The sequence below is a fragment of the Anomalospiza imberbis genome, chromosome 3 (assembly GCF_031753505.1).
Source record: "Anomalospiza imberbis isolate Cuckoo-Finch-1a 21T00152 chromosome 3, ASM3175350v1, whole genome shotgun sequence".
NCBI lineage: Eukaryota > Metazoa > Chordata > Aves > Passeriformes > Viduidae > Anomalospiza > Anomalospiza imberbis.
Genome location: NC_089683.1, coordinates 99423160 through 99450705, shown reverse-complemented (window position 1 = coordinate 99450705; position 27546 = coordinate 99423160). Strand labels below are relative to the sequence as shown.

Genomic DNA, 27546 nt, shown 5'->3' with positions numbered 1-27546 from the left:
CCCTGAGAGCACCCCGAGAGATACGCCTGCACCTGGAGGGACCCAGCACTTTCCCCTGTGGGGATATCACCTGCATCGATGTATGGGCTGGGCTGCGCCCCTGTTCACATCCTCACAACCACAACAGGGGTGCCCAGGTATAGCCAGGCCCTTTAACATAAAAAGCAGCTCTCGGCACACACGCACGCTGTCGTATCTACAGGTGGTGTCCAGCACCACGCACCCGGACACAGCAAAGTGAACACAGTGGCACAGGCCTCATGCACAGACAGTACTTGTGCTCATGGGTAGGTGGCAAACACCTTGTGCCTTCGTACACCACCATCCACAAAGCTGTCATAACCCTGCCCCCTCTGCTCAAAATGGGGTGTCTCTAAGCGGGGTACACATCCTATCTTGGCAGCCCTGTGAGCACCATCATTACCATAACGTGGAATTCCTGCCTTTGGTATCACAACACTTCTTCCTCCATATTAATCTATGGACCAGATTTCACCCTGACTTCATGGTGAACCCTCAACAATGAGTAGCAAGGTTTTACAGCAGGTAGCACAGAGTTTATTCCTTGTCTATAGCACAGACACGCTCTTTTCTGGCATAAGGAAATGAATTATTTTAGACAGCTTGGTTCAGCCTCCCAGCACGGAGTCTAAAAGCTCAAAGTGGCATGGTCTGGGCATCCTTAAGAAGTGCCAAACTACCAGAGCACCAACTCTACTCACCCCAGGGTTTGAATAGGCAAAGCACATTTTGTGTTCAAAATTAAAAGCTTGAAATAACTCTATATGCTATGAAGCTTCTTCTAGCAGTGGTAGAAACAAATGGTGTTTTTCTGTTCTAAATATATCAGCAGGCACTTCTTTGTGTGAGATTTTTCTGACACTGCTGAACTTCCTACTGTGTTTTACAGGTAACAAGCAAGAATAAATACAATTTTAATTTCCTTGTAAAGCTGGCATTAGTACATGGCTGCTGTAGTTCGATATCACTACCTTGTGTTTTGACTGTCACTTTCGGTTTGCCCAAGCTCTAAATTCCAAGCAGCAGCACGTGTGCCACCTGGTGCCAAACAGGGGCACGGAGAGCACTTCAGCTTTCACTTGGTTTGCCCAAGGATTGCTCGAAAGCTTTCTACCAAAGATGACTTATATGCAAGTCCTATCCCTTTCAGGATTTCAGAGGAATGCTTTTCATGAAACAAACAATTGAGCTGTCAAAAAAAAGAAAGCATGAATTTAAATTATTTGGCCTTAAAGTTTACCTGCTTCGTTTGCAGACCTTGAAATATGGGAACACTTCTTGGATTTTCTTCCACCAAGGCTGATTCTCCTTTTCTACCAGTAGGTTTTGTTTTCTCATGATTTACCAAAACATCCCCTGCTCTCAAATTTTGGCTGCCTTTTTCCTCAGAGAAAACTATGGCCAGCAGCACAACCCAAATCCAGTCTGATCACCCCATTGAGATGGGTTGCTGAACCCAAGCACAAGCCCAAATCTTCTTTCTTGCCTCAAAAAGAGATGAGGAGAGTGGAAAAAGAGTCCCTGAGATTTTGCAATGTCTACTTGTTCTACCCATGACTTTCTGAACAAGAGAGTGAAGGCTGGCACATCAGGCTATTGACTTTTTGAGAACCAAGGAGTGTTACAGCATTTCTCATTTTTAAGTATTTTAAGTCTGCCAGGAAAATCTGGTGATGGATAAAAGGTCACAGAATTGCTTCCTGCATTCACTGTGTCTCTCTCCATTCTTAGGGCCTTCTGGCATTATGGAGTCCCAACAGGAATGCGACCATTCCCAGCTCTGGAGAAGCCTGGTGACTGTCATGTGGAAATGCCACCTCTGTGTGGCAGCTTCCAAAGGCATGTGGTTGCCAGGGCAGAAAAAATCATTCCCTGCTGCAGCCAAGCTTCCTGGCACAGTCTCCCAGACCAGCCAGGCAATCTCACTGCCCTGCAGGAGATTTTAGCAGGTAATAGGCACAGCTGCTGAATAGCTGCAGATCTTGGCCTGGATTGAGAGTCTTCTGTGCTGGTGTCATGGCAGGCACTGATGAGCAATGCCAGTAGTGGGTTGAGTAGGGGCTGAGATTTCTGCTGACAGAACTACAGCAAAAAAAAAAACCAAAAAAAAACCAAACAAACAAACAAAAAAAAAACCTTTAAAATCCAAAACCCCCTAACTTTCCACACCTTTCCACTTATTTGCCTTATCTTTGATTGCTGTCAGTATATAAAAGACTTACTCAATGAGGTGCTATGTTTCTCGATTGCTCACACCCCCCGCCCCCCCCCCCCCCACCACCCCCCCGTTATTTTTCCCTTAATGACCTAAAAAGAATAATAGTAAAGTTGGGGAATTCACAACTTTCATTTGGTTGTCACTGATCTGCTCCTAACTGTCCTTTCCAATGGTCTTCTCACATGCTGTGCATACAGTTGATATCTGACTCAACAAAGAAAGTAAAAAAAAAACACCACAGAGCAAAAGTACATACTGGTCTGTGTTAGAAATTCTCCCAAGTCACAATTAACCTAGATTTTAATAAAATCTTTTGATCATTTTCAGCCACATTTCTGCCTGCAGATTAAATTGGACATGTTCCCAGGTGGCTGTTCTAGCAGGTTTCTAAGCCCATTCAGCTCCATCTGCAGAAGAGCAGGCTTAGAGGGAGGTTTAGACCAAGGATGAAATAAAGCTAAAATGCAGTTGCTCAGGTACCACTTTAACAGATGAGCATGGACCTTGTGTCCAAAGCAAGGAGAACTGCAGCAGGTTTGAAGGAGCTGAGTACCTGAGCTAATCTGGAATGTGAAACTTTGTCAGATCTGCTCACATCTGGTCACAGCTGAAACAAAGGTCAAAGCTGTGTGAAAAATGTAGATCTGCTGCACTTCCATCTATGAATATGTAATAAATGCCCAATGAGTGATAAGGCAGAAAAACAATACTTAAAAATATCCAGATAACTAGACTGCTTTTGTACAGGCCAGGCCATCAGCTGTCCCATTCTCAAGAGTTTTCTGCTCAAGGCTGGATTTCAAACCAAGGGGATTCAGTGCTGCTGCTGCCATCTATCAACACAGAACTACCCCCCATTTGGCTCCTCTCCTGCATCAGCAGCCCATCCTGGATTTGCTATGTGCTTTGTTCCAGAAAGTTCTTACTGAATCTCCACATCTCCCCTTAGGCAGCACTTGGGGTTGCCCAGCCTGAGGGTGGACCAAAGGCTCCAGCATCAAATCCTTCCATCCCCTCCAGCTTGGTACCATCGCTCAATCCAATTTACTGCTGGGTCTGTGTTTGGTGCTCCAGCAGCACTGTGAAAGAGATATCTGAAGGATGCTGAGAAGTAAAGACAACCTCCTGGGGAAAACCATCTCCCTCACCTAATTTTGGTTTGCCCACTTGCTTTGCCTCTCCAACTCAGCACCATGAACCAGTGCTTGGGAATACAAGTAGTGGAGTCTTGACCTGCAGCACAGAGAGCCCACATGGCAACTGCCAGTCATCTCTCAATCATATACCTGGAGTGACAGGAACCTTGGCATGAGGTGCAACTGCAGGAGTCTTAACCCCTGGGACTGCAGGATGAGCTCCTACAGGGCTAGAGATTCCCTGGAGTCTCTGTGGGATGGATGCTTCCACAGAGCAAGTCCTCAATGCAGGGGCCTCCAGCCAGTGGAGGAACATTGTGGGGGCCTGGTAGCCCTTTTCTCCCTGATCTGAGTGGCTGGAGGTGGCCAGGGTTGTGCTGGGTCTGCCTTGGCACAAGCATGTCTGTCTTGTCATAACAAATCCCCTCTATTACCACCCTGGCCCCAAGGGACTGCTTTGGTGGGGGGGAAAAGTCTTGGCTAGGAGGTATGTCCCACAAGGGATGGGGGAGCACAGCAGCCCTGTGGAAGCTGGTGTGATATCCCACTCACAAGACAGATGAGAACCTCCATCTATGGATCAACACCAGGTTGGATCTGACAGGGACACTCTGATGGGGACAGGGAGAAGGCACCAGTGTGTTGCAGGGAGGATCTGGCAGCAGTGTCCCTTGCAGCATGTTTTGTGAAGGTGTATCAGGCACAGAACAGTGCTCATCCACACTTTGGGACAGAGGCATGAATATGGATGATTTGCAGTGAAAAGGGAACAAGAAGGCACAGCCACGAGCATTGCACAGCACATCTGTAGGAGCCACGTGCTTATCTGTGCTTCAAGTACAGTGTGATTCGCAGTGAGCTGGAGCAGGGAGAATGGCACCTCTCTGGAGCAGGGGCACGGCTGTGCTCCTCAGGTGTAGGGGAACAGGGAAGGTGCCCAGGGACAGGCACACTGCTCAGGGACAGGCTGCATGCAGGGACAGGCTCACTTGTCTGAGCCTTTTTTGGGTGCTGCACCAAGCTGTGAGCTGCTGGGTTTGTTCCCCGCCCTGGCAGGGCAAGACCTGGCCCTGTATGTATAGGGAATGGTTGTGATCCTAGCAGTGCAGCGTCCAGGCCAGTGCTGATGGTGCTGGTCCTGGTCCCAGTGTAGTGTCCTGGCCAGACTGTGGTGATGCTGCCAGTGCCTGTGCAATGCAAAGTCCAGCCTCAGGCAGATGTGCTGGCTCTGGCCTTGGTCCCAACAGTGCAGTCACCCGGCCCTGTGCAGACTGTGCCAGCGCTGGCCCCAGTCCCAGGGCAGTGCAGTGCCCAGGGCCATGCTGGCGATGCCAGCGCTGATGTCACCAGCGCAGAGACGAGCACCAGTCCCCGTCCTGGCAGGGCCCGCGATCGCGTTGGCACTGCCGATGCCGTTCCCGTTCCCGGTCCCAGGGCGGGGCGGGGCAGCGCCGTGCCGCTCCCGTTCCCGGTCCCGGTCCGAGTCCCACGCCAGTGCGCTTCCCAGCACGCGGAGTCGCGGCGCGCTGCGGTGCCCAGCCGCATGTGCCGCCACTCGGTGCCCGGTGCCGGCTGACGGTGGAGGCGGGCCCGGGGCGGGACCGGCCGGGCGGGGACGGCCCGCGGGTGATGTCAGGCTGATGCTGTCGGTGCGGCGCGCGGTGCATTGTGGGCGAATCCCGCCGCCCGCCGCGGCTCCGAGGGGGAGGATGCGCTCGGGGCCGGCCCGTCCCACAGCCGCAGCCGCAGCGCGCCGGGCCGGCGGCACCGCGCCCGACGAGCCGCACTGAAGGGCGTGGGGCATGCGCTGCCTGCGCCGGCCGCAGCGGGAGGCGCCGGCGGCGGCGGGGCCAGGTGAGCTGAGCTGGACCGGGCCGGGCCGCGCCGCGGCGGGCACGGGTGGGGAAGGGAGGGACGGAGGGACCGCCCCGCTGGCGGCCTGCGAGATGCGGGACCGGGGACCGCACCGGGCCGGGCCGTGCTGGGGCTGCGCGCGGGGCACTGCGGGAGGTGTAGTTTACCGCCCCACCCGGCGCCTCCAGCCGAAGGGAGAGAGTTTCGCGCGCGGGACTCGGATTCCCAGCGTGCCCGCGGGGGTGGGCGGGCCAGCGGCGGAGTGACGGCCCGGTGCCACCAATGAGAAGGTGGGCCGGGTGGGGCGAACCAACTGCCGAGAGGGGCGGCGGGGAGTGGGGGGGCGGCGTGCCGGCAGCTGCAGTGCAGGGGCGGACGCGGCCACCTCCTCGGCGGGGGGAGGCGGGCAGCCCGAGGTGAGGGCAGGGCAGGGCAGGGCGGGGCGGGGCGGCGGCCCGGGCCCGGGCGGCGGCCGCCCCTCGCCGCCGCTCCTGCCGGGGCCCGGGAGTCGCGGCGATGCCCGGGGCTGCCGCCGCGGGAGGAGCGGGCAGTGGCCTCGCTGCGCTATGCACGGCAGAGGCGGGGGCGCCCCGAGCCCTGAGAGGCTCCGCCGGAGGGAGCGGCCCCGCCGGGTGGTACCGGGGGACGCTGCCGCCGGTCCCGGTGTCGGGCGGGGGCCGAGGTGCGAAGGCATCCACGGCCTTGTGCCGGGCCGGGCTCTAGGGAAACCCACGGAGGGTGTCCGCCACCTCAGGAGGACATGTGCCGCCCGGGGCTGGGCACGGCATCCTGCCCGGGGCCACCGGGTGCCTGTCCAGCCGCACGGGGAAAGCCAGCCCGCTCCGTAGGGGTCTCTGGGGAGGGAGCGCTTCTGTCGCGTTACGCTGGCATAACTCCGTGGTGTTCGGGTTTCAGGCAGGAGGCTGAGAGTTTCTCCTTTTTGGCGGGGTGGAAATGGTGCTCCTGTGTGCGTGGCCGTGTCTCCTGAAGCTTTGGGGCTCAGAGTCTCCTGCTATGCTGTCCGTATTGCTGGTGGCGCCCAAGCTGGCATTGCTGGATGTGTCCATAGTCGTTGTGCTTTCCCTGCATTCCGGGAGGGGAGGTATCCGGTAACCTGGGTCTGACCCACTGAGGACTCTCGAGATGAACACCATGACCTTGACGTGCATCTAGGATTTAACAGGGAGCCAGAATGCTGCACGAAGCACTGAAGTCACACTGTCTCTCTCACAGCTACTTGTATGACAAGTTCAAGACCCACTGTGTGTTTTGAGGGGTGGGGACTTCAATACCTGTTGGTATCATGTTTCTAAGCAGTTCAAACCAAGCCTGTTTTGAATTTTCTTAGGTTTGCAAGGTGGTTTCATTGATAGAAAGAAAGGTTTCCTAATTCTACCATTTCACATGGTTTTCTTGTAGTGTCACTGAAAATGTTGCCTTTTAGCAATAAACTTCTCAATGAGTCACAACTGAGATTTTCAGCCTGGAGACTTCTTACAAGTGGAATTTAGCCTCGCGTTGTGTTGTGCCACAGGGTGTGCTAATGCTCCCTCAGCTCGTAGGTGCTGTGTCTGTGCAGGTGCTCTGACTGAAGAGTGTCAGTCCTGTCTCACCAGTGTCAGTGTGTCACCACATTCCAGTGTGCTGCCTTGAGAGGATAAAGAGGGGCAGAATAGGAATGATGTGTTAATGTTCTGGCTTTTTTCCTTTGTGTGCCAGTGATCATCCAGCTCATAAGGAGCATCCTCATGGTGATATAGGTGGAATTAGAAACTTTTGAGATGTGGTGCTTATGAATGGTGTATGTGGTATTCACTGCTGTTACTGCTGTGTGCTTTCGCATGCTTTGTGATTATCTCATTCCTTCAGGAGTAGGCTGTGTTCCTCTTCTCTGGCAAAATAAAACACTGGCATCTCTTGTAGGACACCTTTATCATGCCTTGGGGACACATGCCTAACTTTTTTTTTTTTTTAATAGTCCTCAAGGGAAAAGTCAGATCCTTATCAATGCTCTTGATCCTCCAGAAGGGAGTGTCTCTACTGCTAGGAAATTTATTCCATCACCCCCCAGCGTGGTGCTCAAGGCTCATATGTGGATTTCCTTCCCTCTCCATCCCCAGTTTGTTGGTGAAGGCAAGAGGCAGCCTGCAGCTCTCCTCTAGTGGAAGAAGTTGGCATTTTTTTTTCAAAGCAGGAATGATCTGACAGATCCAGGAAGAGCCAAATCCATCTTTCTTCTCTTTCAGTGTGGGAATCCCTTCGTGCTGTTTCTTGCTCTCTCTTATGGAAAGACTCATCACTTTATGGTTTGTCAGGTAGCACACTCCTTCACGTGGGTCTTGCTGTAGGCTCATCTCTTCAATTGTGTCCTTTCAGTTTTTTGCCTTAGTCTTATCTGTGTGTGTATCAATGTGCAGCATCCAGAAAAACACTTTGGGAGCGGTTCCTCATCCTGGGAAGCTCCTAGGTTAGATTTGTTTGCCAAAGCTCCATAGTCACCTTCCAGTAAGGTGATTAGGTTAGATTTGTTTGCCAAAGCTCCATAGTCACCTTCCAGTAACATTGATGCACTTTGAAAACAGAGCAGAGGACAGAAAATAGGTCTTTATGGAGGAATAGGTGTTTATAAAATCTTCAAGGACTTTGTAAACTTCCTTCATTTTTAAGGACGTGTGGGCTTCGTTGGTACCTTCTGCTTTGAGTATTGCAAGGCACAGCCGAATATTTGCTGGAGTGGTTGTGGAAGCATTTGCTAAAAAACTCTTTTAGCTCTGCTGGTTTACTGAGCAAGATACAGAGTGGACATAACCAGTGCTTCCCTCTCCTTCTTCCATCAAAGATAACAAAAAAGCAGGTATTCCTCTGAAACATCATGAAATGCCCTTAAATGTCATTGTAGGACACAATCCCGTTGGAATAAATGTTAAGATTGCTTTGAGAGGGAGGAATAAGGAAGGCCAGCTATGAGCCTTCAGCACCTCCCTCCCTAGTCCAGAGGTGTGGCAAGCACATTTCTCTCTCTCTCAGGATTTTTATAAAGGTGCACAGAGAGAAGTGAAAGAGAAAAACAAGGAGCAGAAACAGAAATTGTTTTCTCTTTCACTTCTCTCTGTGCACCTTTATAAAAATCCTGAGAGAGAGAGAAATGTGCTTGCCACACAGAGGGATAGTGGGAGAATCTGTTGGGTATTTGTTGAAACTTTAAGAATGAGAGGTGAGGGAGATGGTGTGTCGCCGTTGAGGCAGGACGGAAACGGAGAATACTCTAATTCAGAAGGTAAGAAATGAACTGATTTATTTTAAATGCACCGCTCTTATAGGGAACATTGTGCAGACCAATTCCATTGGTCTTGGAGTAAAAACATCTCACGCCATTGGTGCGCTCTGAATGACGCACAGTGGCAGAACCTATCTATAAACAATGTGAACAACAAGAGAGATAGAGAATTAGTTATATTCCTTTCCAACTCTTTCCCAGGTCCTAGCCTGGTAGAAACCTTTCCTTTCTCTCTGACTGAACTGAGAATACCCATAATGGTGTGGCTTTTACATGGTGCATCTGAAAATTGAGACTCCCTTTCATGTGAGTGTTTGCCCAGCTGTGAGCTGGACAGTGGCAATCCTTGTTGGTCAGGCCAGTCCACAGTCTTCTCCACAACAGTGCCCAGTGCCTGTGGATCACACTGTTGAGAGCCACAGCAGTTATCCCCAAAAATATGAAAAATAATCTAGCAACGGCAATGTGTCTTGGACATTAATGTATCAAGTAGTTTTTCACATGAACTTTTCAATTTTTTGGAAACTGGTGGATACATCAATACCTTTGATTCAACAGGGAAAATATAAAACTGCCACAGTAGGTTTTTTCATGGGATTCACAATCCCGTGGTCCCATTTGGTCTTACCCCGTCCCACACTTTTCTGTTGGGCCTTCTCCACTACTCTCGAGCTGCACACATGGGAAAGGATCTTTTTTTTGTAGTTGAGAAGGAAGATGTTGACAGTGTGATGTACTGTAGAGCTAATCAAACAAGATGTGTTTGGAAACCCTTTCCTTTTGGTGTCAAGCTATGTCATCTTTAATTTGGTGAGCAATATGAAAGGATCAAACTGGATCCTGGGCTGGCTTCAGACAGATAGATGCAATGGAGAGCAGGGAATGCCTGTGGGCACAGATTTCCTCTTAGATGAAATGAGGCATCCCAGCCTTCAGAAAGAGATCTAGTGTCAGCTGTGGCAGATGGAAGTGGATTCTTTTGTCTGTGCAGCAGGAGATGTTGTCAGGCCCACTGTCAGCCCAGGAACTGCCTGGATACAAAGCTTTGGTGTCCTCCCAGTCAGACAGGAAAAGACAAAGGGAGCATTGATGTCTGGTGAAAAGGTTTTGGTTACAGGATCATATATTCAGCTGCTCAGGCCAAACCCCTGCATTGCTCCAGTTCTTCCTCTACCAGTGAGCAAGAGGTGATGCTCAAGGAAAGGCTAAGAAGATGGGCACACTGTGCTAGCCCTGGTTACCTTACTCCTCATCACCTTGGTGGTGCAGGATGCAGCTTTTCAGCCTTTTTATTTATTTGCCTGAGTAATTTTCCGTGTACACAAGGTATGACCTGTGTGCTAAGAGCACTCTGTTGTGAAACTTGGCGCTGCATTCCTATGTGTTTTCCTCTCTTTTAGCCAGTTACTAGTTTTAGAGAAACTTTAGTTTCATCCTGGAACATCCTAATTTCCAAGGCCTTTGTCCTGATACCACACACGTGCTTGTTGAGTCTTCCTGAAAGCACCTTGCCTATCCTAATAGATCTATAAATCAGGGCTTCTCCCTTCTGCCTGCCACTTAGTTTAATTTTTAATCTTCAGTTTTCTAAACATGTCTGTTGTGGAAGACTGATTTTCCAGGTCCTCTGCAGAGCTCTTCAAAATAAACAGCAGCCAAAAATCCTTGGTATCTTCTTTCTGATCTTCCCTTCAGTTTTTCTATTTCTTATCTGTCCATCATTTAGCAGACTGGCTGGGTGGCCTCTCATCATGTGTGGGTAGAAAATACATAGATTTTATCCATAAGAATTTATTTAATCTCTTCTACATCATCAGGAAAAAACATCATCACTTGGAATAATTTGTACTATTTTCTTCTTTTGCACACTTCTATTCTAAATACCTTCTGTTGGCCCTTTAAGTCAGAATTAAAATGAAGTAGAAGTTGCACTGGCCAAAGAATTTTCTTTCTTTTATTCTTTATTTTTCTAAAGGTGATGCATTTCTGTTCAACAAAGTGGAATTATTTGTAAGTTGTATTTCAGATTTCATCTTGGTAATATATCCTGATCTGCATGAGGAAACTGAAGTTCCCCATTGCCTCCTGTTTCCTAAAGGCACAGGCCATCTGTTCTCATATGGCAAATCTCTGTTATTGCTTTATGCTGGTCTGATGGGGTGGCTTTACTATTACCTTTTTTCCATTTAGCCTTGATACAAAATAATTTCTTTATCTCCTGTGAATCTGTCTGTTTATTTTGTAGTGTGTAGTACTCCTTCTCCCCTGGAGTGACCTGGCCTTTTTCTGTGTACCTTTTCCATGGAGCACTGGAGAATGTGCCTGGGTAGCTCCATGTTCATCCTTGAATCCATTCATCCTTGTTCCCTACCATACCTCTGAAACCTGTTGCATCTCTTTGGTTTTTTGGGTTCCGTTTAAATACCTTATAATCCTTAAACTCCTCTTTCTCTGTGTGTGTGTGATGTTTCTTCTAAAATCCAGCCCATTTTTTTCCCTGAACTTGTAGTTCTTAGTGAGAATCTGCCTCCCAGCTCCTGCTGTGCCGCTCCTACCCCAGACTGATCTATAGTTTCTTGACATGCAGCTTAAATTCTTGGTACCTGTTCTGCTCACTGAAGTAAGGGTATTGGTGTAGCTGTCCAGTACTTTCACCTTCATAGAGGCATCAGCATAGTGCTTCTCTTGATTGCACACTCTAATAAATTGTCTGGCTTGTTTCCCTCATTTCACGAAAGTTGCTTGTTTGCTTCCTGTAGCACCTCAGCCAGAGAACAGAAGTCACCTTTGTGGTGACATTGTATTAGGAAACTTAGACTTTGTGGTCTAATTATGTCTTGAATTATTTAAACAGAATCTAGCTGCATTAGACTTCTAAAATTTACTAGTTTAGGAGCTGGGCAAGTAATTTGTCGAAACTAAGTGATTTCTTTACATTTTGTTATCCTTGGGGGAAAAAAATAAGATTGCCTCAGGCAGAGTTACTCCAGTGTTTTTAAGCAGAAGGGACTGAATCTTGTCATCTCACAGAAGGCCAAGAGCTTCCTGCTGTGGAGACAAACACAGAGCACAGCTTGACTGAAGCTGACATGGATCTGAGGTCTGCTCCTCTGCTGTGCTGCCACTTGCATTTGACTGACCCTACAGTGAACCAACTCAGGAAGTTCTAGGCCAAGGAAATGCTCTTATATTTATTAGGAAGAGGAGTCATTTTTTCTGCTAGTACAGAACCCATGGTGGCCCACTGGCCCATGGTGGAATCCTACTTACATGAGTTCAAATCTGGAAGGGGAGAGGGGAACTGTTTCTCTTCATTTCAGGCAGATTTTTCAATTGGCTAATAAGTAACCTGAAGCTGTGGATCCAGTATTTGGGTCTGTAGAATTTATGGGGTAATGTGGTATAACAGTGCTCCCATTAATTCTCACCTCTCATTCATTAGCATCTAAGCACCCAAAATGTGATTTTTGGGGGGGTGTTAGGTTTTACTGGTTTTGGGGTGATTTTTTTTATGTTTTTGCTTTTAGTAAAATTGGCAGTAGCTAAAGTGTGCCATCTTAGAGTGCCCAACCTTGGTCTGAAAAGAGACTCCACCATCTTTCTTGTTCCAGATCCTGACCTTAAGGAAAACACCCATGAAAAACTAATTTGCAGTTGTCAGGTTTCAGCTTCTAGCAGAAAGTGAGCTAGAATGCCAGAGCTCTCCAGTTTCTTAAATTTTCATAATAGGGAGGTACTTCTCCACTACATTCCCTTGCTTTTGGAGGTTTCTTTGCCCTAAGTTCCATGCATTTTAGAGAGCTTAGTTTTCAGGTGGAAGGCACTTTCCAGCCTTTTTTTCTGATTCGGGATTTTTAGTAGCCACATGGCACAGATTACTGGACTCTACCAGTCTCTACTGTCTCTCACCAATAGGCAAGGACAGAATTCCCTCCCTTTTTTTTGTGTTTCTCTCTGTAGCAATGTTCTGTTCTGTGTGCATGACCTCTGTGGCTTATTCATAGATACCTAAGCGTGAGTTTGATTGTATTAAGAAGCATTTAGTTGAAGACGCCCTTTTTTCTTTCTGCTGTTCCCCATTTCTATGAAGAAATAAGGAGTGGTTGCTTCTCAAGCACAGACAAGGCTTATGGGGCTTTGTCCATTGAGCCAGCAGGACAAAAAAGAAAATGTAAAAGGTGGAAATGCAAAGGGCAGGTAGTCAAGTAGTTTGTCACTCTTGTGACAGTTATCTGGGGGAAATGACAGGAGCCATTTGGTTTCCAGGGCTCAGAGCTATCTGGTTGCATAGGTCCTGCAGGCTCTTTTCAGGTCTAGTGGCAGCTCAGGAGCTGGTATTTCTGGTGTGCTTGTTGCTTCTTTTGCAAAACACATTTTCTTTAACCTTGATGCCTCTGTTTCTGATTGGGATGAGATTATATACTTTTTTTTTCCCCTTCCAAACATCTCAGGCTGGACTTGAACCAGTAATTGTTCTGTCTGTGAAGTATTTATTATTAGAAGCATTCACCAGGAGCCAGCTTACTCTGGCAAGCTGAGCATAGAATGCACAATTACTCATTTCAGGTTGAGATAGGTTTGAAGAATTGCTATGAGCATTGACCAAGTCACATACAAAATTTACTTTTCCAGTACTTTACTACAGCTATGAATAGAAAATAATTTTTACATTAAAATATGGCATAAGGTTCATGATGCTTTTTTATGGAAACAAGTTCTGACCATATTAGTTCTGTAACAGGAAATTCTCACAATCCAGTTACTTGGCATAGCACTGGAAAATTAAGGATCAAAGTATAAATGTGGGTTATGTAGATGAATCGGTCTAGAAGAACACATTTTAAAGTTTTCTTGGGAGTTTTACTTGTGGTTTTGATTGTTTGTATTGGGGGTTTTGTTGGGTTTTAGGGTTTTTTTTCTCTGACACATCAAGCTAGTGTAAAATCTGATAGCAGAAGGAGAAGGCACATGCCTCAGTCACAGAGCTGCTTAACTCCACAGATAGGAAAACTCCTGGATGGGAAGCAATTGTTTGCAAGTTCTGGGAGAGTGCAGGCAGGTAGTGACAGTTGTGAACTGGATGGTATTCTCAGCACATGTGGAAATGGCTTTTATAGAGGCAGTCCTGACCAGCTTGTAGAGCTCTCCATAATCTTGGTAACACCCTTGTTCCTTGGAAACTGACTCACACAGCATTGCAGAAAGGAATGAAACAGACCACGCTTGCACGTACAAGAATTTTTGTATCTTTTACTAGGATGTTCTTGCATAGACTAAATACCACCACTGAAAGCAGTGCACAGACTGTGAGGGTGCAGTATCCCAGGGATTCCTTTGTTGGAGGCTCTTCCTCAGAGGCACCAGTTGAGCTGTTACATCATTGCTGCACCAACTATTTTCAGAGGAAAATGAGTTGACATCTGTGTGGACTCTCAGTGTGCTTTTGGGTTGGGTCATGCAGCAAGAGTGTTATGGAAAGAATGGGGGCTTTTCATATCAGCAGGGAAGAGTGTGTAGTGGAGAGGAAATATACAATTTGGTAGAATCGGTTCAGTTACTTGCAGAAATTGCTGTGATTCATTCCCAGCCCACACGAGAGGCACTACAGGAATCTGTAGGAATTACCCTGCCCAGTGCAGCTGTAAAGGCTGTGGCCAGGCAGCCTCTGGGACACGGTGCCGTTGTGGAAGTAACCAGAGGCAAAGGCCAAATTTGATAGACTCCAGGACTATGTATAAGAAGGACTGCTCAACAGAAGAAGAGAGACAGTGGGAAAAGTGGGAGGCAACCCAAAATGGTGATGGAGTAGGGACAATTGAGGCAAAACTGATTCTGCCAAAGAAATATTTAATCACTAGCTGGATGGTTTCATGAAAAACCTCCAGGGGGAACAGAGGCAATAGCTAGCAAAGTACAAAAGGTATGCATGGTTCCAGAGAATCACAAACTCTTTAGGTGTTTGGCTAACAGGAACTTAAATCCCAGTGGTGTCCAGCTTACTGGATGCATGTGAACACTTGATCCAGTGTGCTTTCTATATGCACAGAGTTCAAAGAGCAAAGTGTGCTCAGTGGTATCCATCCACTCCACTTGAAATGCAGGTACATTATATACAGCCTGGAAGTGAAGTGTTAAATAAGGCATTCTTTAGGAAATCCAAATTAGAACCTGCGCAGGAAGGTCCATGTGCTGTTTTATTGTGTTCCTAGTTTGCCATTAAAGATTTAGGTAAGGAAAATTCAATATGCCATTCTCACATCAAACAAGGAGTGATGATCAACCAGTTGATAAATTACTGGCTCCTGAGAATCCTTCATGATATTGTATTGGGTATCACTTAAGTATTTGTGCACGGGAATCTATAACCTTGGACTCAACCCTGTGGTAATCTTGTTAGTTTCAGTTCTCTTAAGTTTGTTATATAAGTGGCAGTGTTGTAGAAGGACAATGGTTCAATGCCTCAAAATTGGTTTTTTTTTCCCTTTACTACATTAGCAGGTGAGATTAATTAAGATAAAGGAAGAACTGTTGCGGAACACACCTTGTGCAGGTAGCTGGGTGTGCAGTGGGAGCTGCAGGTTGTGCCCTGGGTGGCAGGAAATGAGGCCCAGGCAAGGGACCATGAACTGGTGCCACCCCTTTGCCAAACAAAGGGCACGGGGATATATAGGGCTGGCTGTCTGGTTCATCCAGAGGCTCTGTGGAACCCAAATAAAACAGGAGAAGACCCCAGACCAAATATCCCCATTTACCAAGAGGCACATGCAAGGGGCACCAAGAGCATGAGAGGAACACAGCCTGTAAGGGCATGAAAGTCCACTGGTGCCAGTGTGACTTCCAGAGTGTTCCTGAATGGTCAAACAGGAAAGTTTCCCGAGCCAGCTGTCTGCATACTAAAAGGAGATGAGACAGAAGATCAGAGAATGAAATTGTAGATTTGCAAGCAGCAGAGGAAGGATGAACCTGCTTCCCTGAGCATGCTCCAGCTAGGGGGAAGAGTTCCTTACAAAAATGGGAAAATGGTTACAGAAGGGTTGTAGAGGGATGATTTAAGTGACTAACAGTTGGCATGATTTGTCATGTTTTTGTCAGTCCCAGGAAACCTCTTCTGTGTAATAACAAAGAGAATATCTGTTGTGATCAGCATTGGGCTTGAAGACTGAAAAAATTTTGTCTCATTTAGACTCATTTAGGCTGATATGACATCAGTGCAGCAAGTGGCAGTTGCCCCACTTATGCTAATTTTTATTATGAAAGTGCTTGGTAATATGAAGTCTACATTGTAAATCTATAAATACATGAATTTTCCTAGCAAAATACCCTGTCTTCCAGAATTTGAATTAAATTATGACATCTCGCATCAGGAACTTACTCTGAAAAACTTTTTGACAAGTTTATTTAATACTTGATGGTTATGGTGACTGCATCTATCATAAAAAAAATTTGAATGGGTAAAGTGAACACATTCTCTGGAATGGAGGTTTAAAATATTTTATCTTAGGTTGTGGGCCCTTTAATAACCTGATATAATAGGTTGTAACAAGACCATTGAGCAACAGATGTTATCAGTTTGCTGTGCACCTGAGTGTTTTTTTTCAAGATAAAATCCTGTTCTTCAAGAATAAAGACTCAAGGAAGGTCCTGTTGACCACTCTGAAATCTGACTTGGAATGGCCACATTTGATGGAAGATGAATAACAGGCTCTGCACAAAAGCAGAGAGAAGGGAGAGGACATGCCTGATGGGACATTCTGCATTACCTGTTGATCTGGTCACACTCTGGTCCAGGATCAGGTGATGACAACATATCCTTGTGTGTCAGGTGTAGGTTGAGTCTGATATCCTAAGTACAACCTATGTTTAGTTCTTGCTTTTATTCAGATAGATTTGTTTTGGCTGCCAGCAGACTACTCAAGCTTTTCAGTAGTGATTTATATTGATTTTGCAGGTACAGATACTTAAGCTGCAGTTAAATGCTCATTGTAAGCAAACCATAATGCTTGCCTGTTAAATTAGTGGAGGTTGAGTTGGTTATGATATCAGAGGGATTTCCTGGAGTTGGATTTAATATTCTGCTTGTTTCAAATTTGGAGCAACTCTGTCAAGGAGATTGGTGGAAGATAATAATAGACTTTCCTTTCAAATTGTCCGGCTCCCCATTGTTTTGCTTTTACTGCTGAGATGTATTTGGGGAGGATTAGGATCACATAAACCCCTGGCAGTGTAGGCGTGCTTATCTGGTGTGCGTTCCTAATGATTTGTTGTCATAATTACCTGTGCTGATTCTCCCTGCAGATAGGTGGGTTTGGCACAGAAATTACTGGTGTGTCTGACTGCTCTGTAATGTGTGTGAATGCAGTCTCTGGCAGTGTGGTGTTGTTTGTTTAGAGGTTTTGTTTGATTTCCTCTAGTTCTATGCTGTTGCTTTCACTGTGCAGGCAGTGATAATTCAGTTGGCTGTGCAACTGGGTAGCCATAATAATGCTGTCAAGGTGCATCTGTTACTGTGTTTAATATGTATGTTCTGCTCAGTGCAGCCTCGTGTTAGCAGAGAATCTGGACCTTGATTGATTGCAGTCTGTCTTGATTGCAGCTTTTTTTGTTTGTTTTTCCCAGTTACTCCTTAATGGTCATAAACCATTCAAAGATGACAAATTGTCCTAGCATCTTGCAACCTCACCTTTAGATGTTTTGATTTTTACAGAAGTGAAATGCTGTGAACAGCAAGCCCAGTATTTCTAAGGCTGGTGCCATTCCCTGCCTATGAGAAGAATATGCCACAGAGAAGGCTTTAGGCTGCAGCTGACAGGAGTTGAGCCTGCTGTCTAAGCGGGGTTTGCTGCAGCAGGGGCAGGCAGTGAAGGGAGGTGTCTGCAAGGAATAATTCAGAACCTTACGAGCTCCTGCTGTCAGACCTACCCTAACAGTGTATGGCTTGTTTTTCATTGCTGTTTCAAGTTCAGCAGGGAGTATGGTGTATTCCAGGGCTGAGGGGCTGTTAGTCCAATGCACTGTATTTTTTTAAATCAACTTCTTTTCCTGTACTGTTACACATATTCCTACCCTGATAACAGAATGCTAGTGCATGGTACAATGATGTAAGGGTTTTTAGTTTGTTTCAATGTGAGTGATTTCATTTTTATGGTTGGTATTGTGGGCTGGAAGGAGATGATGTTGGAAAAACAGTGAGGAAGACTGAGTTCATGCAGCTACTGCTGCCATTAACTGAGCCCTAGTGCTGCTGAGCAGTGGCACTCAGAAACTCCACTGGTTTTTGTTTTCTTACTTCTAAGCATTCTCAGTCCTACTTGTTTCATTCATATTCATGTGGGGAACAGCTAAATTATGCTTTAATTCTATTTACAACTATTTTTTTGTTGTTTCTCCCATGCAAGTATTGGACAGGATATTGACCTGATTTCTAGACTGCAATTTTTTGGGCTACTTCTTTTGGTTTTGCAGTTATCCAACTTTGTCTCACCAAAAAAAAAAAATAAAAAAATTGTAGTTTACATCAATGTTCCTTAACATCTCAGGGATCCACTTTTAGGGTGGATCATGCTCCTGAGCTGGTTCATGATGGGGAATTTGATCAAGTAAAAAGGGTCATGGGTTACAGCAATGAAAATTGTTCTAATTTGTAGATTTCCAGAGGTAAGGATGTGTCCTGAAATGAAGTGGGATATTGCAATTCCTCCACAGTGAGATTAAGACCCTTAGTAATGTTATAAACGCCAATCACTTGTTTTAAAAATTTATAAAAGTTTACTAAAAATAAAATGGAAAAAAATAATACAAGTATAGTAATAAAGATTAAACAATTAGAGTTAGGACAATTAAAGAGACAATAACAGCAAAAAGTTACAGCCCGGGCTGGGTACCTCTCTCTGGACAAAAGTGAGCCAGGAGAAGGACCCCGATAAAAAGAATTCCCTCCTTAAGAGGGGTAACCTGTTGCATACACAAATCACTTCATGAATATGCATATATTTATTTAAAACAAGAAGTTTGTCCGGTACTTGTTGAGGAATTCTTGTTAATCCCAGGCGCCTTGTAGTCTAAGTCGAGTTCGGAGAAGTTCGGTTTTTTGTTGATAAGGAGAGCCATAAATTCCTCTCCTCTGGAAGATTTAGGGGTTTTTGTAATTGTTATCTCTGTGTGAAGAATTCCTTGATTATCTTCTTCTTCTCTTGAGCAAAACGAATACCACACACACATATTTTCTATTTTAACTACTGAAGCTTAATTTCAATTACAAAACTACATTTACTATATTATTAAAATGTTACTACAGCATAACTTTCCAACCTAGCATAATACATATCGTAAATATCTGCGTAGAGCCATACATTCTGCATTTTTCACAATCCTTCCTCTTTCTTTTTATAATTATTTTGGCTCGAGCAATATTTACTGCTTTCTAGTCTTCACTTTTCGTTCATTTTCTTCATAAATCAATCTAGCCTCTTGAAAGGGGTCTTCTATATTATTTTGTTTCTTTAATACCATAATCTTTTGCACCGTTTTTGTTGTATCCAATTTTTGATCCATGGTCACTAATTGCATGCTTTGAACTACACTGGTGATGAGTCGAATGAAACAGGGGATCAAACAAGGAAGGAATATTAGACCAGCTGTAGCACATAACAGAAAGAAACCTAGCTTTTTCCACCATTCTATTCCCAACACGTTATCCCACCAGCTAGTATTTAGCATTGGTTCCCACCTTTGAACTGGTACATGGGCTATTTTTCTGATATCATTGACTATATCTAGGACAGCATCCCCGTTATCATCTATTTTCAAACAGCAATCTGATGTATTGAATTTTCCACAAACACCCCCTTCTTCCGCTAATAGATAATCCAAAGCCAACCTATTCTGATACACGGCTGCTCTGATTTGGGTCTGTTGTCTTGACATTAATGCCATTGCTCGACCAGTTTTGTTTGTTATTATTTCTACAGCGGCTTGGAGTCTTATAATGCGATTTAACATGTAAATTGGGGTTCGATATCCCCAACTCCCATCTTGTGCCCAGGTGGCTGGCCCATATGTTTCCAATATACGTTCAGGGGGCCATTCCTCGTCTCCCCATGTTTGGAACCCTCCAATTAAGTCTCTCTTGTTTCTTTTTAGATCCTCATAAACTGGTATCCCTAAGTGATCCCCTTCAGGCCCTGGCAAAAGAAAAAATCCTGGCTGTATGACTCCCAGAGTACAACTCCCTTTCCACTGAGAGGGAAGTTTTGGGTATGCCTTTTTTCCGCATATCCAGAATAAGCCATCTGGAGCTTTCCAATAGTCAAATGTTTGCTCATCTATATTCTCCCAAAATTTAGAAATCTCTGGGATGCCAACGTAAGGATTTTTTCCTGTATCATTACACTGAAAAAGCCTGATTTCATTATTATACTCACAATTTCCTTTTTTTACTTTTTCTTGGGTCCAATACATGGTAGGTTCTTCTGGGACCCACCATACAGAAGTTCCATTACTGACCTTATATCTTTTACAGGGAGTTTTTCCTACTTCATGAAGGAACTTTTTCCCATTGCGCCAAAGACATTCTTCCCCTATGACTACTGAACTCAAAACCCACCCCTCTGGTCGGTTTTCTCCCCTTATACTTGTCTGGTTCCACTTAAGGAGCTCAATTGGGCCTAAGCTGCTGCCTTTCCATGGCCATTCTTCTGACATCAGAGCCCCTCCACAGACCCAACAATTGGTTATGTTAAGTTCCTTACTTATTCTTTCTCCCAATTCTACAAACTGATTTTTACCCATCCTCGAAATATCTATCTCTTTTTCTAATTGTTGTTCCAGTTTTGTATACAAATTGTCAAGTGAGATTGGTACAGGTTTAGGTGGTGGTGCCAGCTTAGCTTTTTTGGTTATCAATTGCTCTTTTACTAAATCTTGTGCTTTATTCCCAATAGCGTATGTGAAACAAATCCATTTTTCCCCTTTTGGACATTCACTTCCCGCCCTGTTACCACTTATTCCTAGATTCTCAGTAATCCAGTACTTTTGTCCATTGTGCATGCAGTTTCCTAATTTGGATGGGTTATAACAGTGACTGTTGACATGAGTGTGAGAGATAAAGAAGGAACCTCGGTGTCTTTCCATATACAGCTTCTGGTAACACCTGTAGCATGGCTTTGTCAATATCCCAAAAGGGAAAAGACAGAAAATGAGTGACAGAAAAAGGAGAGGTCCAGTATGGCTTATACTCCCACCTCCCATGCCTATGGGGTTGCAACCCACAGCAGGTGTATGTGATCTTCTTGGTGGCGATTATAGCGGCCAATCTGGTCTTGCCCTCTCTTCTTTTGTCACTTTCTCTTAGCTAATTTCCAGGCAAATCGTTTTTGACACTCCTTAACGGTGGTCTCCCACTGTTCCTCAGCTATTTCCCATTCAACAGGCACTAATAATTCCCATCCACAAAACAAAGTTATTATTTCAGTTGTTTCAAGCTCTGCTTGGATGGGGGATCTAGTTGACACTCGACACTTCTTGCAATGGGGGCGTCACTTGTGTGAACTACAATACCAATTATTCCCACAATTCAAACATTTACATTTAACCCAACTAACATGCCCAGTATTTGGGTGAATCAAACAGGGTATATTACGTGGCACTGATTGAGGTTGTAATCCGCCCTCCTCTTTGTATAAATCACAGGCTAAGGCCAAAATACAGGAGTTTTTTTTTTTTTTGTCCGAAACAGTCCTGATCCTCCTGTCTGTGGTGGCAGTATTCCTTCCCAAGGAGGGTACCGGAGGCACCTCAAAGTTTGTCCAGGCAGTATTTGAAACTACTGATGTAACTCGGTCTTACTTCCCAGTTAGGTGTGATCCTGTGTATATTTCTTGGATCATTCAGGTCTTCCCAGTTCATTACCACCCATTCCCCGTTTAAGAGTCAATTTTGTATCACCCGGTTCAGAGGTTATCGTCCACTCTTTAGGTTCTTCCACAGGTCCTTTGATTCTGCTGGCGTGGATCCACCCTCGTTCCCTGGTCCGGATCGCAGCCTCGGTCGTCAGCAATACCTGAAAAGGACCTTCCCATTGTGGAGTTAAAGATTGTTCTTTCCATGTTTTTACCAACACCCATTCCCCTGGATGAATATTATGGATTTTAAAGTCTAAAGGTGTGGTTTGGGGGATTATTCCTTTTAACCTTAAATTTTCAAGAGTTTTGGCAATAGTGTTCACATATTTTTTAACATTTTCTTCCCCTACCTCATGGGTAGCATTTTCATGTAGAGTAGTCAAAAAAGGTAATCCAAACATCATTTCATAAGGTGACACTCCCAGGTCTGACCTGGGTTGTGTTCGAATCCTCAGTAAGGCTAAAGGTAGGCATTGTACCCATGACATTCGGGTTTCAACTATTAATTTAGTTAAAGTTCTTTTTAAAGTTTGGTTCATTCTCTCTACTCGGCCAGAACTCTGTGGATGCCATGGGGTGTGTAATTCCCATTTTATCCCCAAGGTCTGAATTAATTGTTGTAACACTTTTGACGTAAAATGTGTTCCTCTGTCTGAGTCTATCCTATTAACCATTCCATATCTTGGAATAATCTGTTCCAAAAGGGTTTTACTTACCACGTTGGCTGTGGCCGTGGCAGTGGGAATCGCTTCCACCCAATGAGTTAGATGGTCTGTTATTACTAATAGATACTTCCATCTTTGAACTTGAGGGAGTTCAGTAAAATCTACTTGAATACTTTGAAATGGCCTAAGAGCTAATTCCCGACCTCCCAATGTGGTTTTTCTCATTACCTTTTTATTTATCTTTTGGCAAGTTATACATTTTTCAGTAACCTTCTTTGCTATCCCAAAAATCCCAATATACCCATAGTTCCTTAGAAAGTGATCACACAGAGCCTGAGTACCCCAGTGAGTTTTTTGATGCATGTCTTCTAATATCCTTCTAGTAAGTATTTTATTAAGTAATTGTCTTCCATCAGGAAGTTTCCACTTCCCTGATTCATCTTGTAAACCTCCTATTTTTTTAAATTCTTTTTCCTCTGCTTCACTAAATTTTGGAATTTCCAATTTCTCCTCATTTGGAGTTAATATTAGCATAACTCTTTCAGTTCCATTTTCTGCCGCATCCTTAGCTTCCTGGTCTGCCAAATTATTTCCTCTTACTTCTGGAGTCACTCCCTTTTGGTGACTTTTAATATGTACTACAGCTATTTCTTCTGGTAATCTTAATGCTTCTAAAACCTCTAAAATGAGCCCCTCATGTACTAATCCTTTTCCCCTTGAATTAAGCAATCCTCTTTCTTCCCAAATTTTTCCAAAGGTATGTACTACTCCAAAGGCATACCTTGAATCAGTATATATAGTTCCCTTTTTGTGTGCTAAATATTCTAGTGCTCTTTTTAGAGCATATAATTCACAGGTTTGAGCTGACCAGTTTGAAGGTAATTTCCCCTTTTCAATGGTTTGCATGTTTTTCCCATCCACTACTGCATACCCTGACATTCTTTTTCCTTGTAGACACCTGGAGGAACCATCCACAAAAATTATCTCCCCTTCTGAAAGGGCTTGTTCTTCAAGATCTTCTCGAACCTTTGTTTGGTATTGAATAATTTCTAGACAATCATGTATTAGATTATCTGTTGGTTCCCCATATAAAAACTGAGCTGGATTTAAACTTCTGTTTACTTCTAGTGTTAAGTCATCACTGTCTATCAAGATTGCTTCATATTTTAACATCCTAGAGTCTGTCAACCATTTTTCAGCCTTTTGATTTAACACATTTCGTACTGCATGAGGTGTGCACACAATTAGTTTGCCCCCAAAAGTCAGTTTACGACTTTCTTCCACCAGGATTGCAGTAGCTGCTATAGCCTGAATACATACTGGCCAGCCATGACTCACTGGATCTAACATCTTTGATAAATAAGCCACTGGTCTCTTTACCCCCCCCCACTCCTGAACCAGAACTCCATGAGCCACCCCCTTTTCTGCATTCACATACAGATGAAAGGGTTTTTCTAGTGAAGGTAAGCTTAAAGCAGGTATTGAGGCCAGTTTTAACTTCAGTTCTCCTAATTTATCATCATCTTCCTTGGTCCATTTTATATCATCTCCCTCTGTTAATTTTTCATACAAAAACTTTACTGCCTGTGTGTATCCCTCAATCCATAATCTACAATATCCCAATAACCCAAGTAGTTTTCTGATCTCCCTCTTGGAAGAGGGAGGGGGAAGGGATAAAATTCCGGCAATTCTTTCTGGGTTAAGCTTCCGACTACCTTTACTTATTAAGTGTCCAAGATATTTTACCTCTGGTTCCACAAATTGCAGCTTTCCTTTTGACACCCTTAATCCTTTTTCTCCAAGAAAATTCAAAAGTTTTATAGTAGCCTCCCTGACTTCAGCTTCAACTTCCCCCGATAGTAAAAGATCATCCACATATTGGAGAATTTGTATCCCAGGGGGAGTGGGGAAAGCTTGTAATATTGTTTCTAAGGCTTGTCCAAATAAGTTTGGGGACTCTGTAAAGCCTTGTGGTAATTTCGTCCATCTTAATTGCTGCTTTCTTCCAGTTTGTGGATCCTCCCATTCAAAGGCAAAGATATCTCGGCTCTCTTTGGCTAATGGGCAAGCCCAAAAAGCATCTTTAAGATCCACCACACTAAACCACTGATGCTGGGGAGGGACCTTACTTAGGAGAGTATAGGGATTTGGTACCACTGGGTAGCGAGTCCGAGTTCTCTTGTTTACCTCCCTTAAATCTTGTACTAGTCTGTAACTCCCATCAGACTTCTTTACTGGGAGAATAGGGGTATTGTGAGGAGACATACAAGGTTCTAATGTCCCATCCTCTATTAGCCCTTCTATTACTGGCTTCAAACCTTCTCGTCCTTCTAATGAGATAGGATACTGACGCACACGTATGGGACAATCTTCTCTCTCAATTGTAACTTTTATAGGATCGATATTTAATCCTCCCCTATTTCCTTCACCAGCCCAAACTTCCTTTTTAATCTTCTTTTCATCCTCCTGGTCTAATTTTAGCACTTTAGCTGTCATCCTCCCATCTTCTGGTATAACTCCTATCCCTAATTTCACTTGAAAGTCTCGTCCCAATAAATTACTACCTGCTCCTGGGACTAACAAGACATCCCCCATCCAAAATCTAGTTTCTCCCTCCATTACCACATTTTTGATGACAGGAACAGTGAAACTCTCTCCTTTTGCTCCTGTTACTTTTACAGTATCTTTACTTACACTATAACCTTTTGGAATATTTAACAAACAGGTTCTTTCTGCTCCTGTATCTACTACAAATTCCAATTCTTCTTCTTGGGGACCTACTTTTAAAGTTATCACAGGCTCCAGATGGTATCTGTCCCCTAGAAAATAGAGCCTTTGACCCCCCTATTCTTCTTCTGTGCTCATCTCTTTGAAGATTTTCAGATCTTTTGCCCGCTTAGGACAGTCCTTCCTATAATGTCCTTCGCCCTGACAGTAAAAACAGACATTCCTAAAATGCTCCTGAGGTTTGGTTTGTATTGGGGTTTTATTCTTTTCTGTTCCTCTGTCTCTACGACCGTTAGGGGTAGAGTCTGTGTGGTTTTGATTTTTCTTGTACTTGTTTTCTCTCATGGTGACTGCCATAATTTTTGCCTTCAGTTTAGCTTTTTCTTCATCTCTCCGGACATAAACTTTCTGAGCTTCCTTTAATAAGTCATTTAATGGTTTATCATGCCAATCCTCAATTTTTTCTAATTTCTTTCTAATATCTGGCCAAGCATTCGTTACAAAGTTAATTCTTAACAAAGCTTTCCCCACATCAGTTTCAGGATCTATTCCTGAATATTGTTTTATATTTTTCCTAAGTCTGTCTAACCATTCAGTTGGGGTCTCTTCTTTCCCCTGCTGTGTCTCAAAAGCCTTTTTAGCATTTTGCCCTCGAGGTGACGCCCCTTTTATTCCCTTGATTATTGTATTGCGATAGTCATTCATAAGTTTTCTCCCTTCCTCACTATTTTGACTCCACCCCGGAGGTTCAGTTGGCATTATGTCTTCTCCAGAGGGCCCCTGTGGATGTTCTTTATTCCAGGCTTTAATGCCTGCAACTCTTATAATTTCCCTTTCTTCCTGAGAAAATAATATCTTCATTATAGACTGCATTTCTTCCCAGGTATAAACGTTTGGACCTAAAAATTGGTCAAGTTGTTCAGCTGTGCCGATGGGATCCTCTAAAATCCCTTTGATTTCCTTTTTAAAATTTCTGACTTCGGAAGAAGTCAGGGGAGCATTCACAAATCCAATCCCACCCCCTCCCATCGGGACCTCTCTTAGTGGAAATAGACCAATTTCTTTATTCCAATGTTTTTCTGCAGCTTTATTTTCGTGTGGTGAGGAAAAATCAGGAGAAAGCTGCCTCCTAACTGCACCTCTAGTATTTCTATAAGGAGCATCTTCCAGGGACAGGGATTTCCTTGGAGCCGGAGCTGCGGTTTCCAAGGGAACGGAGCTCCGGGCAGGAAGGGCGGTGTGAGGAGGACATACCATAGAGGCCAGGTCCTCCAGAGGCGGAGCACGGGCGGGGTTTGCTGCCGGAGCTGCTGAAGGGGGCAGCATGTCCGGGGGATACCGGATGGGAGTGCGGTCAGCCTCCACGTGGCTCATGGCGGCTGAGCCGGCCGCTCCCGGCAGAGGCAAGGCAGCGGCAGCAGCGCCCAGTGTAGCCGGAACGGGCAAAGCCGCGGGGGATGGGGCCGAGAAAACCGCTGCGGGAGAAGCGGCCAGAGACGGGACAGCCGGGACCAACGGGAGCCCGCCGGGCGCGGCCAGCGAACCAGCCGCGGACAAACTGGGCAGGATGGGGGAGGGGGCCGGCCGGGCAGCCGCGAGCAGCGAGGCGGGGGCCGGTACCGACGCGGCAGGCGGCGAAACAGGGACCGGGAGGGCCGCCGCAGGCAGCGGGGCGGGAGCCTGCAGAGCCGCCGCCGCGGGCACGGGAACCGGGGCAGGAACACGCGGCGAGCCAGAGCCCGGGGTGGGCGCAGGCACCGGGACAGGCACTGGCACCGGGGCCGGCGGAGCTGAGGGGAGCAGCTCGCTGGGACCCAAAACCGGTGCTGGGGCCGCAGGCGGTGCAGGCGCGAATGGGAAGGGAGGAGGTAACATTTCTAAAGGATCCCATTCTTTTTCTTTTCCTTTTTTTTTCCTTTCTTGTTTTGTTTCGGGGATTTCTGATACCTTAAAGATTTTTACTTTCCTAAAATCCCCTGTCCAACACGTGGCATATTCTCTTTCTTCTGAATTAAACGGTTCCTTTGAGTTTACAAATACATTTAAAGCCTGACAAATCCATTTCTCAAAAGAACCATATCTAGGCCAATAAACGTGGTCAGATCTTATTTCCTTTTTTGGCCATTCAAGCATACAAAATTGTATCATCTTTACTTTGTCTTTATTTCTTGTACAAGGGTTTTTTTCCCAGTTGGCTAACATAACTCCTAGGGGACTATCTTGGGGTATCTCTGTTGATAATTTCTTACTGGATTTCTGTCCCATTTTTCAAGATTTTATCTACTCACCCCCTGCCTCTGTTCCACCTTCCTCTCCCTACTTAAATACCACTTTTCCCTCGACTACACTCTCAAAAAAAAAAAAAAAAAAAAGAACAACTCCTTTTTCTCTCACCACCCTTCAACACAACACACTTTCCTCCAAGGAACTACAACAAAGCTTAAAATAAACAATCTGCATTGCGTATACTTTCATTTGTCCCCATTCACTCAAGTTTATTTTTCACTTACTCACACACACAACAAAACAACCACAACAACAAGGTACCTTTTATTTTTCAACACACCTATTACACTTTTAGGTGTCCCTGGCCAGTCCCGGTGTTCTTGGATACCCCTCAATCCGGCTGCATTGTTACCAACCCCAGATTCTCTTGGGTGTACCCTCACTCCGGCAAAATTTTACTCAGTCCTGGGTGCTCTTGAATATTAATATCTCAACCCAGCAACAACCCTGGGTGTTCTTGAAG

The 27546-nt window shown here is 45.1% G+C and overlaps 1 protein-coding gene across 1 annotated transcript in view; it reads left to right on the top strand.

Moving 5' to 3' along the window:
- Window positions 1-4986: 4986 nt before the first annotated feature.
- TTBK1 (tau tubulin kinase 1) overlaps window positions 4987-27546 on the top strand; it is a 109220-nt gene continuing 86660 nt past the window's right edge. Inside the window, exon 1 of the mRNA XM_068186024.1 lies at window positions 4987-5229. The gene's annotated coding sequence lies outside the window, so the exon portion shown is untranslated. The remainder of the gene's footprint in view (window positions 5230-27546) is intronic.